The following is a 21,067-nucleotide window of genomic DNA, read 5'->3' on the forward strand; positions in this document are numbered from 1 at the left end:
CAAGAATTTGATAGATTTCTGATAAGATATAATGTACCAAAATTAAAGCACAAAGCCATATAAAACTTGAATAAACCAATAACCAAGTCTGAGATTGAATCAGTATTGAAGAGCTTACAATCAAGAAAATCCAGGACAGGATAACTTCACAGATGAATTCAACAAAAATTTTAAGGAAGAATTAGTGTCAATTCTTAAACTATTCAAAAAAACTGAAATGAAAGATACCTTCCAGACTCATTCTGTAGACTAGCATTACTTTAATTTCAAAACCAGAGAAAGATACAACTAAAAGGAATCATGGGCCAATATACCTGATGAATGTAGACACAGAACTCTTCAACAAAATACTAGCAAATCAACTCCAATAACATAACAAAAATATCATCCACGCAGACCAAGTTGATTTACCCAGATTTAGAGTTGTTTCAACATGTGCAAATCAGTACACATGATACTTCAATTAAAAAATGAAAAATAAAAATCATATATTTGAATCAATAGAGTCAAATAAAGTATTTGATAAAACAAAGCATCCTTGCTAATGGAAACCTTTTTTAAAAAGTTTGGTATAGAAGCAACATACCTCAACACAGTCAAGACAATATATTACAACCCATAGCCAGCATAATATTGAATGAAGTAAAGCTGAAAGAATTTCCACTGAGTTCTGGAAACAGACAAGGATGCCTTCTCTCACCAGTATTATTCACTATTGCTCTGGAGGTTTTAGCTAGAGCCGTTAGGAAAAAGAAGTCAATGCAATACAAATTGGAAAGGAATAAGTAAAATTATCCTTATTTGCAGATGACATGATGCCTTACATAGGGGAACCACAGTACTCAACTAACAGAATATTAAAACTCATAGGAGAATTTGGTAAAGTTGCAGGGTATAAAATCAATAGTCTTTGTGTACACAGAAAATGCCATGGCTGAGAAAGCTTGTGTAAGATCAGTTCTATTCCCAATAGCTACAAAACAATTTAAGTACCTTGGGATAAATTTAACCAAGGATGTGAAAGAGCTCTAGAATGAAAATTACAAAACAATAAAGAATGAAATAGAAAAAGACAAAAAATGAAAAAAAAACTTCCATGATCATGGATTGGAAGAATACATATGTCCATAAAACCTGAAGAAATTTACAGATTCTATCCAATTCCATTCACAACACTTGGATAATTCTTCACAGAACTACAAAAAAAAAAAATCCTAAGATTCATATGGAAACACAAAAGATCCCAAAAAGCTAAAGCAATCTTATACAATAAAAAAAGCCACAGGCATCACAATATCAGATTTTTATTTATTTATTTGACAGATAGAGTTAGACTGTGAGAAAGACAGATAAAAAGGTCTTCCTTCCATTGCTTCACCCACCCAAATGGCCGCTATGGCCGGAGCTACACCGATTCAAAGCCAGGAGCCAGGTGCTTCCTCCTGGTCTCCCATGCGGGTGCAGGGGCTCAAGCAGTTGGGCCATCCTCCACTGCCTTCCCGGGCCACAGTAGAGAGCTTGACTGGAAGAGGAGCAATCGGGACTGTTGGAAGATTAACCAAGTGAGCCATGGCACCAGCCCACAAAATCATATTTTTAAGACATACTACAGGGCTATTGTCATCAGAACACCCTGGTATTGGAGCAAAAATAGACATGTAGACCAATGGAACAAAATAAACACTGTAGAAATTAACCCACACATCTACATACAAATAATCTTTGACAATAGAGTTAAAATCATTCCCTGAGAAAGGGCATTCTCTTCAACAAATGCATTGGAAAAATTGGATCTCCACATGCAGATATTTGGACCAAGATCCATATCTTTTACCTTTTACCATATGTTCTCCCTAATCGGTGACAACTGACTGAACATCAAAAAGGAAACCTGTTGAAGTGAAATGGACACTATGGGAAACGGTGACTTGATCAGCATAGCCCTGACTGTTAATGAACAACTTAATACATTATCCCTCTTAGTAGTTTTTTTGTCTGTTCTACTTAATATGAATGGTTTAATTCTGTAATTAATACACAGTTATTCTTAAGTGTTGAAAATTAACTGAAATGTGATCCCTGTTAAACATAAGAGTGGGAATAAGAGAGGGAAGAGATGTATAATTTGGGACATGCTCAAGCTGACTTGCCCCAAATGGTAGAGTTAGAAACATACCAGGGGATTCCAATTCAATCCCATCAAGGTGACATGTACCAATGCCATCTCACTATTCCAAGTGATCAATTTCAGTTCACAATTGATCATAATGAAAGGACTAAGAGTCAAAGGGAGCACATAAACAAGTCTAGTACCGGCTAACACTAACCGATAGAATAAATAAAGGGGAGAGTGAGCCAACATGGGAAGTGAGATACTCAGCAGACTCATAGAATGGCAGATGTCCTAAACAGCACTCTGGCCTCAGAATCACCCTAAAGGCATTCGGATCTGGCTGAAAAGCCCATGAGAGTATTTCAGGCATGGAAAGCCAAGACACTCTGGCAAAAGATCTCTGCGAGTGAGATCCCAGTGGAAAGAACAGGTCTTCAAAGAAGGAGGTACCTTTCTCTGAAGGGAGGAGAGAACCTCCACTTTGACTATGACCTTGTCTAAACAAGATAAGAATCAGAGAACTCAGAGGGCTTCCATAGCCTTGGAAACTCATGACTGGAGCATAGGGAGATTACTGATGCCATAGACAGGAGTGTCAATTGGTAAAGTCAACAACAGGAGTCACTGTGCACTTACTCCTCATGTAGGATCTCTGTCCTTAATGTGCTGTGCATTGAGATTTAATGCTATAACGAGTACTCAAACAATATATTTCACTTTGTGTTTCTATGGGGGTGCAAACTGTTGAAATCTTTACTTAATGCATACTAAACTAATCTTCTGTAAAAAAAAAAAAAAAAAAAAAGAAAGAAATTATCAATTCCCAACTTGACTCTCACTGGGATTAAACATGACAATAGGTCTTATCTGATTTCATCATCATTTTAAAAAAATCATCTATTATTTTTCACTTTATGTTTCTGTGTGGGAGCAAACTGTTGAAATCCTTACTTAATGTATACTAAGCTGATCTTCTGTATATTAAGATAATTGAAAATGAATCTTGATGTGAATGGAAGGGGAGAGGGAGTGGGAAAAGGGAGGGTTGTGGGTTGGAGGGACGGTATGGGGGGGGAAGCCATTGTAATCCATAAGTCGTACTTTGGAAATTTATAGTCATTAAATAAAAGTTAAAAAAAAAAGAAGATACCATTGATTATAATTCATCTAGACCACAAAAAAAAAAAAAAAAAAAAAAACAGGTTGGGAATGGGCACATCCACCCCCCAAAGCAATGTGGCAGTAGGAGCAGCAGCAGGCTAATGGACATGCATTGGTACCTGGAATATTTTTGGGAACCTGTAAATTTGCATGAGCACCTAAATGGGCCTGTCTCTGAAGATTTACAGTACAGCTCTAATCCCTATCTTATTCCACCACACCAAATTCTTTTTCCCAAATCCTTAAGTTGATGTATAACCTTGCCTACATGCCTGTTAACTTGTAGACTTACTGATACCCTCTAAATAAAAGTGGGAGTACGTAGGTATCCAGTGGCACACTCTTTGAATGCATGCTCCTGTGTCCTGTCTGCTCATTTGAAAAACCCCAGAAAAAGCATCACAATACGGGATCTCAAGACATATTATAGGGTAGTTACAATCAAAACAGCTTTGTACTGGCAAAAAAACAAACAAACAAAAAATAAACAAACAAAAAACAGATGTGTACACCAATGAACAGAATAGCAACTCCAGAAATCAATCTATGAATCTAACAACTTACCTTTGACAGAGGAGCTAAACTCAATGCCCTGACCCAAGATAGTCTCTTCAACAAATGGTGCTAGAGGAAGTGGATCTCTGTGTGTAGAAGCATGAAGCAAAACTCCTACCTTACACCTTACACAAAAATCCACTCAAAATGGCCAAAGAACTAAATCTATGACCCAATGCTATCAAATTACTATAAAACATTAGGAAAACCCTTAAGATATTGGAATAGAAAAAGACTTCTTGGAAAAGACCCCAGAAGCACAGGCATCAAAGTCAAATTGACAAATGGGATTACATTACATTGAGAAACATCTGCCTTCAAAAGAAACACTCAGCAAACTGAAGAGGCAACCAACATAGTGGGAAAAATATTTGAAAACCATGCAGCTGGTAAAGGATTCATGTCCAGAAGCTATAAGGAGCTCAAGAAATTCAACAACAAACAAACAATCCAGTTAAGAAATGGACAAAGGATTTAAACAGGCGTTTTTTCAAGAGAGGACATTCAAATGGCCAACACACATGAAAAAATGCCCTGGGTCATTTGCCTTCAGGGAAATGCATGTCAAAACCACAATACAGAACTCAACAAACAACAAATGCTGGCAAGGATGTAGGGATAGAAGTACCCTAATCCACTGTTGGTGAGAAGGTAAACTAGTGCAGCCACTGTAGAAGACAGTATGGCAATAGTGCAGAAAATAGTCCTTCCATATGCCGTTCCACTCTGGGGAATTTACTCAAACAAAAAGAAATCAGCGTATGAAAGGGTTATATGTACCTACATGCTTACTGCAGCACAACTCACAGTCCCTAAGATATAGAATCAACCCAGATATCTATCAACTGAGACTGGATAAATAAATTATGGTGTATATATACACTATGGACTACTACACAGCAGTAAATAATGAAATCCTGTTGTTGGCAACAAAATGGATCCAACTGGGAAGCATTATACTTTATGAAATAAGCTAAAAAAATAAATACCATATGTTCTCTCTGATTTGTGGTAACTAATAGAGCACCAAAAAGGTAATCTATAGGATTGAAATTGACACTTTGAGATGTGATTATTTTAAACAACTCTTATCTCAACTATTGAGGAACAGTGTTTTTTGTTTTGTTTTGTTTTGATTTTCCTTTGTACTATTTGATGATCTCTTTACTTAGTGTAGGGTTAATCTTATGAGTATAAAGTTAACTGAAAATAGATCTGAAAATAAGAATGGGAATAGGAGAGGAAGGAGGAAGAAATGTGGGAGTGTGGGAGGGAGGGAAGATAGGGTGTGAAGAATCACTGTGTACCTAAATTTGTATATATAAAATGTGTTGAGTTTGTATATATTGAATAAAAGTTTCTAGGTTATAAAAAGTAAATTAATAAAGCTGTAATATGATTTAAGATGTTATATTGAGCAGGATATAATAGAGAAAAAGGAATGATGACATAGAAAATATTTATGAAGTATGATTCTTCACCTTAGTTTTTTGTCAACATAATTAATATATCAACCTGTTTTTATATGAGTAGTAATTAATTATATACATAGAAAAGAAATGGTAAAGAGATGCATTTAAAATTAAAATGTCTGCTATTTACAATATTATGAATCAATTACTTAATGATTATAAAAATGGTTTTTAAGATTTATTTATTTATTTGAAAGAGTTAGAGAGAGAAGGAGAGGCAGAGACAGAGAGAGAGAGAGCTTCCATTCGCTAGTTCACTCCCCAGATGGCTGCAATGGCTGGAGCTGTGCCGATCTGAATTCAGGAGCCAGGAGCTTCTTCCAGGTCTCCCACATGGGTGCAGGACCCAAGGACTTGGGCCATCTTCTATTGCTCTCTCAAGCCATAGCAGAGAGCTGGATTGGAAGTGGAGCAGCAGGACTCAAACTGATGCTCATATGGGATGCCAGCAATGTAGGTGGAGGCTTTACCCACTATGCCACAGAGCTGGCCCCCAAAATGTTTTAAATATACAAGAAAAATTATGTCAAAGTGAAATACTACAACTGTGTGGTTAATCAAGAAGTGAAACATTGGAAGCTACAGAGATAGTCACTTTTTAGTATTAAAATACATGGTGATTACAAATTAGCATGTGACTATTTTTACCACTTCCATATGTAAACATTAAAAACTTTGATCTTGATTGAAAATATGTGGAATAATTACAATAAACCAAAAATAATAATACAATATTTAGATAATTTCTTTTGGTTCTGTGATATTAACTACATTTTAAACAGTTGCTAAAAATCATATAGGAAATAAGAAAATGTTTTTGAAATCAGTGATAAACTTTGCAATGCAATTGAACAAATACTTAGCAGAAATGTCATATCTAATATTTATATCATAAAGTACTGAAAAATCTAAAGAAGATTCAAGAATGATTCAAGAATCTGGAAATAGTTCAAAATAAATTAAAAACAGTAACCTATTATATTAGTGAGGTGAAAAATAATGAATTATAAAAAATAAACATTTTATCATATATTAATTTTTTAAATTATAGAATATTGATTAATTAGTAGGGAGACTGGCCAGGGGTAGATAATTTTAAAACAGTGCAAAGTCAATATCAGGAATGAAATTGGACATTAGCTACAGATGCTGCCCAAATAAAATATATTATACATGAATTAATTTTATGAATAAAATAAAAACTTACCAAATGGATGAGAGAAAATGCAATAGAACATTAATGATTATGAACTATGAAGAACTTTAAAACATATTAATTAAATTGTAAAATAATACCATCATAAAACAATTACATTAATAAAACAACAGAAAGAGTAAAAATCTTCACTACAAAGAAGATTCCAACTTCCATGATATCTTCTGAAAATTCCAAAAAATTATGAAAGAAAAGCAAGTAAACTATTATAGAAACTCTTACAAAGTATAAAAAATAAGAATATGCCCAAAGTAATTTTATCAGGCTAGCATAACTGGAATTCCAATAACTGACATGACAGTGCAAAGCAGAAACTTATAGGTAAGTAGTTCAATAACATAACTAAAAACTGAATAAAATTTTAGCAAACTAATCAAAACATGTATCATAGCCTAGTTGGCTTAAATTCAGTAATACTGAATTTATTTTGTATTAGAAAATCAATTGCTGTAATTCATCTCAGATATGGAATATAGAAATCATGTCTGTCATAATGAATGCTGTATGCTTTGATTTATTGCAATTTATATTCACAACAAAATGCATTCAACCTTAAAAATCAGATCACTAACTTTTTGCAAGTCATACTTCCCATTGACCCCTGCTCATTGATTACTCTCTCGCCCTATGGAATAATGTCTTCTCCATGATTGTATTGGTCTTTGATATTCTTCTGAACTTATGTCTAGAATTTTCATTTTCTAACTGCATGATTGGCTGTGCATGTCAAGAGAAAAAAATATAACTCTTGGCAAAACAGAAATAAAATTGAACTTCCACAGCCTGAAAGTAGCTATTCCCGAAATTCAACAGCAAATATCTTATTAACTGTGAAATGTAATCTTTCCTTTGAAATGAGAAATAAAATAAAATGTCCACAAATGTCATTTGCAATTGGCTGTAAACATTTTGGCCAGTAGCTGAAATATTTGTCAGCTTATTTATTATTGTTTTATTTAATATTTATACGTATATTCCATACATGCAGAAAACCTTCAGCACACACAATAATAATTTGAAATTTAAGGAAAATGTAATTAAAACATAAATTATTTTAGCGCAAAACATTTTTTTTTCTTTTTTTAAATTTATTTTTTAAAGAATACAAATTTCATAAGTACAACTTTAGGAATATAGTTATTCTTCCCACCATACCTGCAGTCCCACCATACTCCCACCCCTCCTCCTCCTCCTTCTCCCCTTCCCAGGTCCCATTCTTCATTAAGATTCATTTCCAGTTAACTTTGTGCACAGAAGACCAACTACCAGGTAAAAATTTCAACAATTTGCACACACACATACACACAGAGTTTGAGAACAACTTTTACAGTTAACTCTCATAATACAACTCATTGAGGGCAGAGGTCCTACAAGAGGAGTTAGTACACAGTGACTCCTGTTAATTTAACAATTAATACTCTTATGTATGATGTCAATGGTCACCTGAGGCTCTTGACATGAGCTGCCTATGCTATGGAAGCCTTTTGAGTCCACAAACTCCATCAAGTATTTGGACAAGGCCATAAGCAAAGTGGAAGTTCTCTCCTCACTTTAGAGAAAAGTGCATCCTTTGGTGTTTGTGCCTTCTTGATGCATCATCCTGTGGTGGAAGAGCAGAGAGGTGTGAGGTGGACAAAAGGAGGTCCAGTTCCTTTTGTAAGGAAACCACACCTCAGTTACAACCCGCTTATTGGACAGGAGCATTAATCCATTCATAAGAGCAGAGCCTTCATAGCCTAAATCACCTCTGAGAGGTTCCACCCCTTAGCACTGTGCAAGGGCAGTTAAATTTCAGCATGAGTTTGGGAGAGGCTATTCAAACCATAGCAAAAAGGATGACCAAATGTCCAAGCATAACTTATTAAAAATTAATTCCTTCCCATGCATAGGGAAACCTGGTTTATGAAGGGAAGGCACAAAACATTTTTGAAATACACACCTAACTTTTTTGGAATATGCATTTCCATCAACTTTTTGAAGACTGTGTGTGTATGTGTGTGTGTAAAACAGTAATATTCAGTTATTGTTTACTTTTCATTTACATTGATACACTTGAAAGTTTTGTATTCTTGAGTTCTGGCTTCTTTTTCTTTTTTTTTTAACTTTTATTTAATGAATATAAATTTCCAAAGTACAGCTTATGGATTACAATGGCTTCTTTATCTTAAACATGTGTTTGAGAGACACATGCATGTTTTTGTGGCTGTATTTCATCAGCTCCACCACTATATAGTGTTATCTTAATATGAATCAAATCCAATGTGCATTCCCTTCTACTGCTCAAGAACATTAGAGCTATTTTTACTTTGGGGATTTTATAAAAAATTCTGTTATTCACATTTTAACACCTTAGTGCTTAAATACAAATATAACCAGAGTTTTTTAGGGCAATTATCTGAAACTGGAATTGCTGTGTCATGCCATATATAGACCATCAACACTGCAAAAACAGTTTTACAAAATCACTGTGCCATTTTAAACTTTCTACAGCAATGCCGAAGAGTTTTATCACTCTACATGGTTTTACCAATAACGCTTGGTATACTTAGAAAGTGTCAGAAATTATAATACCAGTCTAGAGTCCTGTTTTAAGTATTATACATATAAATTATTTATATATATATATATATATATGTGTGTGTTTCCACTTTGTTGTGTCTTCAGTCTCCTCATAGTATCTTCTGATGAATAAAATTTTTATTTTCATTGAGTCATATTTATGTCTTAATTTTTGTTTTTAGTTTATATTTCTATTTATATTTAAAATTCATATTAGATTTATGTATATTGATATTGAAAAATTCACCAGAAAAGTTCATGAAGACAATTAGGTTTATTAGGTGATTAAAATTTTTATATTTTTCCCAGTTCACATTTCTGTATTAAATATTCCTAGACTTAAATTTTGGGAATTATATGGTGTAGCGATCCAATTTTATTTTTTTTATTGACATTAATTTGTTCCGTCCTTACAATAAAATGTCTTTTTGGGGCGGCGTGGTGTTATAGCGAGTAAAGCCACCACCTGTGACACCAGCATCCCATATGGGCACTAGTTCAAGACCCAACTGCTCCACTTCTGATCCAGCTCCCTGCTAGATGGCTTGGGAAAACAACTAAGGATAGCCCAAGTACTTGGGCCCCTTCACCCATGTGGAAGACCTGGAAGAAGCTCTTGGTTCATGGCATCAGGCCAGCCCAGTTCTGGCCCTTAGGCCATTTGGGGAGTGAACCTACAGATGGAGAATATCTCTCAATCTCTGTCTCTGTCTCTGTCTCTCTCTCTCTCCCTCTCTGTCTCTCTCTTTCTGTAACTCTGGCTTTCAAATAAATTAGTCTTTTAGAAAATGTCTTTTCCAGTTCATCTACCATGATAGATTTCTTATAAATCAAGTGTCCATATATTTACGAATATATTTGGTTGCTTTCTTTTTGGTTCAAATGACTGGTTTCCAATGTTGGCATCACTTCTATATCTCTTAATCATTTTGCGGTTTAAAAATTAGGTCATGCATTATCTCATTCTATCTTTCTTTAGAAATGCCTTGCCTATTCTTATCTCTTTTACATTTATATGCAAATAAATTATACATAAATTTTATGTAATTCAACAAAAATGTGTGATATGATGAGAAATATACTAACTTTATATAAAAATTAGGGGACTTGGTATTTTCATAAGGTGGAAATTCCAAGAACTCTGGAATCTAAAATTTTATTCTATATGTAATTATCAACTTGGATAACATTATGAATGCTAGTTTAACAAATACATATTTTTAGTGAAAAGTTGTCCTCTAACCTGCACCCAAGGAGACGTTATGTATTACAAGGACAATAAAGACACCGTCATTTTGCTATGAAAAGGGATACCACACCTGTCTTACAAATTGTGATACATCCTTGAAAATACTGTTGCAAAGACAGTTGGAAAAATGGGGTTTGTAACTCTGCATGAAAAACAGAAACTTTTCAGACCTATGAAGAGTTTTTTCTTTTTTCATGATCATAGAGTATCTCAATATTTATTTTAACTTTAATGTATATAGTTTGGGGATGTGTCTTCAAAAAGTTCATGGAAGGGGCCAGCCTTGTGGCTTAGCTAGTTAAGCCACTGCCTGCAGTGCTGGCAATTTGTATGCTGGTTGCTCTACTTCAGATCTGGCTTCCTACTGATGCACCTGGGAAGGCAGCAGAGGATGGCCCACGTGCTTGGGCCCAGGCGACCATGTAAAGACTTGGAAGACCTTCCTGACTCCTGGCTGCAGCCCAGCCCAGCCTTGGCTGTTGCAGCCATTTAGGGAGTGAACCAATGTATGGAAAATCTCTCATTCTCTTTTCTCTCCTTCTCTCTCTCTCCCTCTCTCCTCTTCAATTTGTAACTTTGCTTTTCAAATAAATGAAAAAGAAAAAAATAGAAAATAATTTTAAAAGTTCATGGAAAAGACCCATTATGAAAAATATTTGAGGTTCTGGCGCTATGGCGTAGCATGTAAATCCACTGCCTGAAGTGCCAGCATCACATATGGGCACTGGTTCAAGTCCTGGCTGCTCCACTTCCAATCCAACTCTTTGCTATGGCCTGGGAAAGCAGTAGAAGATAGCTCAAGTCCTTTGGCCGCTGCATCCATGTGGGAGACCTGTAAGAAGCTCCTGGCTCCTGGCTTCAGATCAGCTCAGCTCTGGCCATTATGGACAGTTGACGAGTGAACCAGTGGATGGAAGATCTCTCCCTGTCTCTCTTTCCGTCTCTCTCTCTCTCTCTCTCTCTCTCTTTCTCTCTCTCTCTCTGCCTGTCTGTAACTCTGCCTTTCAAATAAATAAATAAATAAATCTTTTTTAAAAAAGGAACATATTGCATATGTTTCAAAAATGTTTTTGCACCAGATAAGTATCTGTCAATTCCATTTTTCCATGAACTTTGTGATACCTTCTTTCTCTAAGAAGAGAATTTCTATATGAAGTTTCTTTAACTTGAAACACAGAATGTGCACCACATTTTCTAGATATTAATTTTTTAATTTATTTTATTCCTGTGAAAATCAGAGTTGGAATAACAGTGAGAAGGAGAGAGAACTTCCCCTCCCTTGGTTTACTTGCCAAATGCCTGCCCACAACAGCCAAGGCTATTCCAGGGTGAAGCTAGCAAATTCTGATCTCTGGAATGTGTGTCAAGAGCGTAAATACCCGAGCCAATATCTGGTGTTTCCCAAGGTACACAGTAGCAGAAGCTGAAATGAGGAGTGGAGTTGAGAGTCAAACCAAGGCACTTTGAAATACAATGCAGGCACCCAAAGCAGTGGTTTAACCACTCTACCAAATGCTCAACTCTAGTACTTGATCTTAAGGTATTTACATAGCAGACTTTATAATTATTATTAAATATATATTCTTACTTTTAAATGCTGTAATTATTTACATGGTAAATGTGTATATATAATTATTACTAAATATGTATATAGCAAAGCTATTTTTACATTATATCTATTGAGGAAACAAAATATATATTTTTAAATACAGCTTAAATAACTAATTCTTTGTTTTTTCCAATTATAGAGTAACACGCCAGAGGTCCGAACAGACAGCTTGGGACTTAGGGAGAACATTGCATTTGTATGCCTGAAAAAAATTCCTGAAAATCATAAATCTTATGTTTTTAAATCAACAGATTTTAGACACAATTGCCTTCGTTACCTGGATAAGGGCCTTTAACTTTTTTTAAAGTAAAATGTACATATAAATGTGCAAATGCATATTTACTTAAGAATAATTTCACAGGATTTGTAGATCTTGAGGGGAGGAAGGGAGAGAGAGAGAGAGCGAGAGAGAGAGAGAGAGAGAGAGAAGTATTTACCATCTGTTGGTTTACTCTATAAATGGCTGCAACAAATGGCTGGCTCAGTCTGAAGGCAGGAGCCAGGAACTCCATCCAGGTCTCCCATTTCAGTTTGTATTTCCCTAGGGCCACCTTCTGCTGCTTTCCCAGCCACATTAGCATGTATGTTATAACTGCCTACTTTGTTACAGTAAATTGAGTATTTTTCCCATCATCTAGGCTATCAGATGGGGACCTTTTTTGTCTTTGACTTTTCATTAACAGCAGCATACACACAAAGTATGAGCATTCAATGCTTATAGAGTAACAGTGCCTATCTCTGAAATTAAAGTCAAATATATATTATATATATAAATATATATTATATATATAAACTAAATTATTTTAATAGTTAACACTATTTATTGGTTAGCATATATTTCCATATATTTATGGAAATTCTGGACTTACACATGCATAGAACAGGCAGCAACCTCCATGTAGAGGTGGAAGGTGTGCCTTTGGTGTGCCTTAATAAGCTGCTTGGGAAGTCCTTGCATCCAAATTGGAGTAACTGGGTTCACATCCTGGCTCCACTTCCAATTCCAATTGCTTGCAATGTTGGCATTTCATATCAGATTGCCGGCTCAAATTCCACGTACTGTGCCTCAATCCAGCTTCCTGCTAATGTGTCTTGGAAGATGTTCAAAGTATTAGGGCCTTTGCAAGCGATGTGGGAAACCAGGATGGTTTCAACCTGACCCTAACCTACCATGGCCATTTGCGTAGTGATCAGCAGATGGAGAATCTCTCCTTTTTCTTTGACTCTTGCTGTTAAATAATATAAATGAATGAATGAATAAATAAATAAATCTTTTACAGGTATATGTTTATATGTATTAAATAAATATATATTTACCTATATTTTATGTACATATAAAGCAGAAATATTAGAATTCCACATGTGGAAGTCAAATTATATAGAATTATTGAGACTTAGTTTCAAAAAAAAACTTTTTAAAAGTTTATTTATTTATTTTGAAATTCAGAGTTACAGAGACAGAGAGAGACAGAGAAAGAGAGATCCTCCATCCACTGCTTCACTCCCCAGATGGCTGCAGCAACCAGGGCTGAGCCAGAGTGCAGCCGGGAGCCAGGGCTTCATTCAGGTCTCCCACAAGGGTGCAGGGGCTTAAGCACTTGGGTCATCTGCTGCTGCTTTCCCCAGGCCATTAGCAGGGAACTGCATTGGAAGCAGAGCAGGCAGGACTCAAATCAGAGCACATATGGGATACTGGCATCACAGCAGTAGCTTTGTTGGATATATGTTAGATCCCTAAACAAATTTTCTCTGTTTTCCCCATAAGCAATCCAAATTGAAAGACCCAAGAGCATCAAAAGTAAAATTGACACCAGGCCTGAAGGACAATTAGTGACCAGTTACAAAATGCACTGGGGTCTTGTGGCTACATAAGGTCTTGTAGAGAATGAGCATCATCTCAATAGCAGGGCTGTGGCTGTTTTTAGTCTCTTTTCCTTTTCTTGCCTGACCTGTCATCACGGCAGATTAAGTATAATGCCCTAGTCTTACTGGAATCCCTGTAGACTGTGGAAAGTATAAAAAATAAAAACAAATTTTGGTGTTTTTTGGGGGGAGTGGAGGAACATGATTCTCAGTAATGTATTCTGAACAAAGTTGAAGAAATTACGTTTATAAATGCTTTCAGAATGCCAGTGTTAGAAAAATTTATTGATAAGCCCAACATAGTGGCAGTGAAAAACAAAGCATGAAGTCACTCTCAAAGGATAGGGATCACTGTACTGCCATCTCTGTTTTCTGTCTTTGTTTGTGTTGTTAGTTTCAGTAGTGTTAGTATTGTTAGTTTCAGGTTCTATGAAAGTAAAACTCAGCATAAAAAATCCCACTATGTAGTTTTCTACTGATCATTGGAGTCCCTAATTCTTAATTTTAAATATCAAGCAGAATTGAGAGTATTATCACTCTGTTGTGCAATACACACACACAGATAAGCATACATTTAAACACACACAAACATATATGATTTTGCTTTACTTATACTAAACTAAAATATGTATGCAATATATGGAATATCTTGAATACTGTCTCATTTCATTTAATAATCTTCATGAAAATTGTGTGTGTGTGTGTTCAAAGATTTATTTCCTTGAAAGGCATAACAACAGAGAGAGGGTGAGAAAGAGAGAAGGAGAGTGAGAGCAAGTGAGAGAGAGACCTTCCATCCACTGCTTCGCTCACAAATGACAACAATAGCCAGGTATAGGCCCGGCTGAAGACACGGATCAGAAGTGGAGGAGCTGTGACTCCATCTGGAATTCTAACAGTGATGCTGTATCACAAGCCAGCGCCTGTGTAAGTTCTTTTCAATCAAATACATAGAATTTGGGAAGATATTGGACTTTCAAAAAAGTCTTAGTAATATCTGATTTTTACTCTAGCATCATAGTAATCCATATTTCTCATATACAGATTGCAGATTTAATTGAATTAAAAATGAGTCCCATTTGTATCACAATTGTGTGTCTTTCACACATTGCCACTTTTATTAAAGTCATATTTTTATGGTATATGAGGAATAACACAAAATTCTCTTAATGGTTTTCATGATTTTTTGTTCATATACAATACTATACCAAGGACCACTACTACACATAAAAAAGAAAAAAGACTATGGAAAAGTGGGAAAGTAAATTAACAATGACAATGTCCTCTTATTATACTTTGGTAAGAAAATAAAAGTTCAATTAGCGTAAACTCCTTACACATTTTTCTTAAAGGGGAATTGGAACATATTTAAGTACTTTAAAAGTATATAGGACTGTCTTCTTACCAGGATTTCCCCAATGCACCATAGAATCCACTTGCACTTCTCCATTGTTTTCCTGAAAGTTTCCCCATTTTATGGTTTAATAATGGCTTTGATCATATTATTTGAAATCTTCATTTTTTTGAGCATGATTGCATAAGCTCAGAGGGAGTCCAGATCATAGAACTACAGGTCAGACAACCTAGGCATGCACAAAAGAAGAAAAATTCAACTGCAGAACCAACGAAGCCAGAGTCAACTGGAACTTAAGTATACCTGAGTCCTTTTGGAAGAGCTAAGTCCCTAAACACTGAATTCTGGAGTAAACACTTGCTATGCTGGATTTGTTGTAAGCCTCTCCAGTCAACATTTGTTCTGCCAGGCATTTTCACAAACTGGCTTTCTCCTGCCAAATCCATAAAGCTTTCTCCCAACCCATGCTCAGAGAGGCAGATTTGAATGATATTCTCCTGCCTCCTTGCTCATGAGTGATAATAAGAAAATCTCTCTCTGCTCAAGGGATTGGCCTTCCAGTTCAGGACTGGGTGTGATGGGTAGGGACACTGGGACAGAAGTATTTCAACACTGCAAGAAAAAATTAACTTTTACTATTATGATATTAGGAGTTGGACCTAGTAATTTGGAAGTAAATCAATCCCCCCAATCAAATACAACTTAAGAAATAAAAAAAAGAAAAAACTAATAGGGAACCCAAGGACATTACTGATGAAATTTAAATTTGAAATAATCTAGTATTTAGATAAAATAATTGCTTGATTGTGTTTGAGTCTGGTGTTTAGAAAATTCCAACCAAGAGTGAATTGAATTTGTAGAAAAAACATACTTATTCATATCACTGTTTCTTCCAGATTTCTAGGGGGAAAAACCATAGATGAAGAGAAAAATTCACCCTACATCTGGGACTGTAGATTAAGTAGTTCTGATCAATAAAGAAATTAAAAGCCATTGCTTATTTACTAGGTTACATGTCATTTGTTCAGAAAAGTGAATGTTTTAGCCTAAGCTCAATGGTATGTAAAGAAAATATATTTTCATGAAAATCCTAAGTGAGATCGAGGTGTTTTTCTAATTACTATAGCTACCACTCCAAGTACAATCATGTATCTTTCCATAGTATGAATGGATTATGTTATTATTATTTTATTTGATAATATATTGAATAATGGAATAAAAAAGAAAATTAAGAAAGGACAAGCATTTGGCAAAGGAGTATAATTCATGTGAATTTAGATTATATTAGCTCAAACTTTTCTTGTTTTTCTTTTTTTTCTCAGTAACTTCACAGCTCAGATCATTTGTTACCTTAAAGTGGAAGGCTCCAGAGACAGCTTCTTATGAATACGTCTTGAAAGATCTTTGAGGTCAAAAAAGTGATTTAACCTTAGAGATCAGCCTTGAATTCTGTAGAGTGCCGAAAAGGAAAAATATAATTTAATTTCTAGGACATTCAGCAGCTAGGGATTTCAACAGCTATAGGCCAACACATGATTTGTGTTGTAATAACTGGTCATGACAGCTGCATATTTCCTGAACTATGTTTAAAACTGCTTCACACAAAATCTTTTAAACATGCTTGATAGTTCCTTTTGTAGCAATTATGATGCATGTGGGTGCACTCACACACACATATACAAGTGAAAGATTATTCAAAATCTGAATAAAAAGGATATATGGATGTTTGAATGTCCATGTTAAAGGTGTATACAGAGTTAGCAAAAATTAGAAAAGAAGAAAATCATATTTACTCAAATCTCACTATTGATCAGACACTTGATAGTATCCTCATTTACAAGACAAATGTTATTTTAGTGCTAATGGGCCTGTTACTTTGTACGTAATTTAAAGGACTGTCTTAATTGAATCCTGAGTGCAGCTCTGCATAGAACACATACATTATGCTGCACCCAAAATTATCAATTTGATTTCAAATAGTAAAAGTAAAAAATGGTTTTGACTCAATGAGTATATATTTTGGATTTTCACATAAGTGGACATAAATGCTTTAGTTTTATACAAAGTAAATGAAGTAGAGATGGACTTGGGCTTTCTTCAAAAAATAAACCTATCTTCTTACTGCAGTCCACATGATGTATCAATATTTAATTAAGCACATGTGCAATTGATAACAATAATTGCTCTTTTCATTGTTTTGAACCCAAAAATTAAAATAAAATGTCTATTAAGTGGTGATCAAAGAGACAATGGCCAATGTTATATGAGGTTCTGGATTCTTCAAGTACCTCTATAGTAAAGTAAGTCAATAAAAAGATTTCCAGGGCTTATTCCCAATGTTAAGCTATGTAAGCACCAAAAACCATTTTCTCAATGGCTCCTTTAACAAGAACTCTTACATGTAAAAAGCAGTGGCTTTCAGGTTTGATGAAATTGCATTTGTATGTCATTGTCTTACATGATTTTGAAAGGGCTTCCAAGCCCAAAGTCTATTTTGTCTAATACTTAGGAAACAGGCACATGTTTAAGGTGTTTGTGATGACAGAAAAGATGCTTTAGCTAATATCCATATATAAATAAGAACATCACAGCACAGTTGGAAATACTGATGAAAAATGCAAAGAACTCTTATTAAGTAGGAAGTGAAGAAATAAGTGAAATGTGATGCATAAATCTCAAGACATTAAGTATCGGCCAGCACAGCAGCTCACTAGGCTAATCCTCCACCTGCGGCACCGGCACCCCGGGGTTCTAGTCCCAGTTGGGGCGCCGGATTCTGTCCCGGTTGCTCCTCTGCCAGTCCAGCTCTCTGCTGTGGCCAGGGAGTGCAGTGGAGGATGGCCCAAGTGCTTGGGCCCTGCACCCTCATGGGAGACCAGGAGAAGCACCTGGCTCCTGGCTTCGGATCAGCGTGGTGCGCTGGCCGCAGTGCGCCGGGCGCAGCAGCTGTTGTGGGGTGAACCAATGGCAAAGGAAGACCTTTCTCTATCTGTCTCTCTCTCTCTCTCACTGTCCACTCTGCCTGTCAAAAAAAAAAAAAAAAGACATTAAGTATAAAGGACACCAATAATTTTTTTTTTTTTAAAATACAGAGAAGATAAAAGCTGTTTGGAGATGCCAACTTCCAAAATATTTAACTTTCCTTGTGTTTTAACATGTCCTACCAATGCTTCCAATGAGTGTCTTTTGTTGTTGCCATCATTGTTGGATGGATGTTTAATCACCCTGAACCTAGGAAATTCACTAACAAGAAAAAAAGTGTAAAAAATAACATTATGGGTTATGACATTATGAATACCTACTTAAGAAAAAAAAAGAGAAATAATTGGCCCTTGCTACTGGGGAACACAATTATTTCATGATCACTAGGGCTAAAGAAACCTAGAGACAATTCAATGGCAAGATTCAATCTGATATACAATTTATTTATCTACCTCATTATCATATGGCATGAAATCAACACAATGAAACTATAGTGCTGCACTCCCAGGCATTTTTCCAATACACAAACTTTTGCTTGTTTTCCATTTTATTTTCATTTTTGTTTTAGCATAGGTCTAAGCTTCTATTTTTAGCATGTAAATGTCCGTATAAGGCATTTCTACTGCGTCCTGGATAAGGTATTGCTGCCTCATCAAACTCTTGCATATGCATGTCTTAAGCATGCAGTAACTTCATAAAATCTTGGTATAGTAAAAGTAATTCTTCACCTACCCTTTTCTGTAACTTTTAGTTACTCAGTGTTGGAACTTTTGACAGCAATAAAATATAGACAGATCAAGAGAGGAGGCAACAGGTCTACATAGTAGAGATAGCTGCTTTATTATAAAACTGTCAAATTAGTATTAGAATATACAGATGTCCCTTTCCTTGGAGTTGGGTTACATCTTGAAAAACCTGTTATAAGTTGAAAATCTTATGATTTGGAAATGCACTTACTCCACATAAACTATTAAATAGCATAGCTTAGTAACCCACCACACTGTAGAGTATCAGTTGTTTAATTTTTTGGTTGCCTGGCTCATTAGGAGCTGTGGTTCTCTGCCTCTGCCCCTGTGCCTCTGCCCATCTTGGTCAGAGAATACCATATTACAGATCTCTAACCTATGGGAAGATCAAACTTCAAGGTACAGTTTCTAATGAATGCACATTGCATTTTCATCATTTTAAAATAAAAAATTAAACCAAACCATAGTAAATTGAAGAATCTGTATTTGGGAGGCTTTCCTACTCTAATAGTGCATCTTGTTAGGTAGACTTCTGCGGTTATCCTATTATGGGTTTCATGATTTAAACCAAAACAAAATATTTCAAAGAGCTTCCTTCAAAATCCTTTAAATATATGTAACAGTGCGCTTTGTAACCATTATATATATATATATTAAAATATTACACAAAATAAGATGTTTCCAAAACCATGTTGATGTTACTACTTTAAGTAGTACCTGCAGAAAAAAGGGAGTTGTTATTAAAATGAAATAAAAGAAGTATAAATTTGTGAAAATAACAAATATCATAGATTCACAGGCAGATAAATTATATATATATATATACAGACACAGATATAGATAGCTACAAATATGAATATGAATGCAGATATATTTTATCTAAAAACCAGAAATCACCAGTATACTTTGGATGAAATGAAAAATGATTATAGACAGTGGAGACTTCATTTTTTAAAAAATGTGCTTTTTATTTGAAAAGCAAAGAAGGAGAAAAGGGTGGTGAGGAGAGGGAGAATCTCCCATCCCCTGCTTCATTCCCCAGATGGTCACAACAGTCTGTAGCAGGCAGACACCAGGGGCGAGCATCTCGCCCTGGTTCCCACATGTGTGGCAGGAAATGCTTGAACCATCATTCACTGCTTCCCAGGGGCATTAGCAGGGAGCTGGATGTGTCTTGCAGCAGCTAGGACTTGAATCAGGTTGAGAGTCTCCCAGGTGGCAGCTTAACCTGCACTGCTATGCCCTCTCCTCAAAGTAGAGGCATTCCAGAATATTTCAGTTTTGAGTTCTCTAACATTCTGTTTCACATCAGTTTTTTGCCATTTAATCTTCACCTTCACCTCTATTTAAGTAACTGAAGTATATTTTATATTTCCTGATCTAGTTAACATTTAAATATTTTAGGAATAATAAGACAATGAAAATGCATGTGATTTTCTTGTCTCTACCAAGTGAAAGAAAACACTGTTGCAATTATATCCTTTATAAAATTTTTTAATTAATTAATAACTCATTAATTTGAGGGGCAGAGAGAGAGAAGAAGAGAGATAGATAGAAATAGAGTTCCTATTCTGTAGTTGGCTTCCAAATGCCTGTAATGTAAAGGGGTCAGGTAAAGACTAACAGCTGTAAATTCAATCTAGGTCTCCCAAATGGGTATCAGAAAAGCAACTACATGAGTTATCATTGTTGCCTTTCAGAGAATTTATTAGCAGGAAGCTACACTCAGGAGCTGCATGTAGGAACTGTATCCAGATGTGAGATGTAGACACTTCAACTGGCTTTTTAATCATTAGATCAAATACTTGTCCCGTTATATTCTTTATCTCAAAATATAAATATGTACACAAAGGGCTTTTTTTGTCTCTGATCTCTTTCAAGTATATCACCACTGCCTTTTCTTACATAAATTAATATTTTATATATATCTTACATAATATCATATAAATTAATGGAAAGTGCACTCACTCCTCCACACCTAGTGGACAGAAAGGATAATGATATTCTTTCTAGTGGATGAAATTGTATCACTTTTAAAAAGCATTAAGTTTCACATGGACTACTGGAAATGATAATTTGATTTGAGATTAAAACTATGAGTTCTTAGAAAAATGCCTCTTTTCTTGGTGAATACTTAGAGGATAGAAATTGATAGCAATGTACAGATCTCTTTGTTAAAAAGTAGTGT

At 35.3% G+C, this 21,067-nt stretch overlaps 1 long non-coding RNA gene across 13 annotated transcripts in view; it reads left to right on the plus strand.

The window, feature by feature from the left end:
• Nucleotides 1–21,067, plus strand: part of LOC103349096 (uncharacterized) — a 372,847-nt gene that overhangs the window by 213,586 nt on the left and 138,194 nt on the right. Inside the window, exon 4 of one of the 13 annotated variants that reach the window (XR_016212806.1) lies at nt 14,509–14,724. The exons of 11 other annotated variants lie outside the window; for them this stretch is intronic. This is a non-coding gene — a long non-coding RNA (uncharacterized LOC103349096). The remainder of the gene's footprint in view (nt 1–14,508; nt 14,725–21,067) is intronic. One more of the 13 variants, XR_016212807.1, reaches the window with a different exon arrangement.

The sequence above is a fragment of the Oryctolagus cuniculus genome, chromosome 9 (genome assembly GCF_051225735.1).
Source record: "Oryctolagus cuniculus isolate XC-2025 breed Fujian yellow rabbit chromosome 9, ASM5122573v1, whole genome shotgun sequence".
In the NCBI taxonomy this organism is placed as follows: domain Eukaryota; kingdom Metazoa; phylum Chordata; class Mammalia; order Lagomorpha; family Leporidae; genus Oryctolagus; species Oryctolagus cuniculus.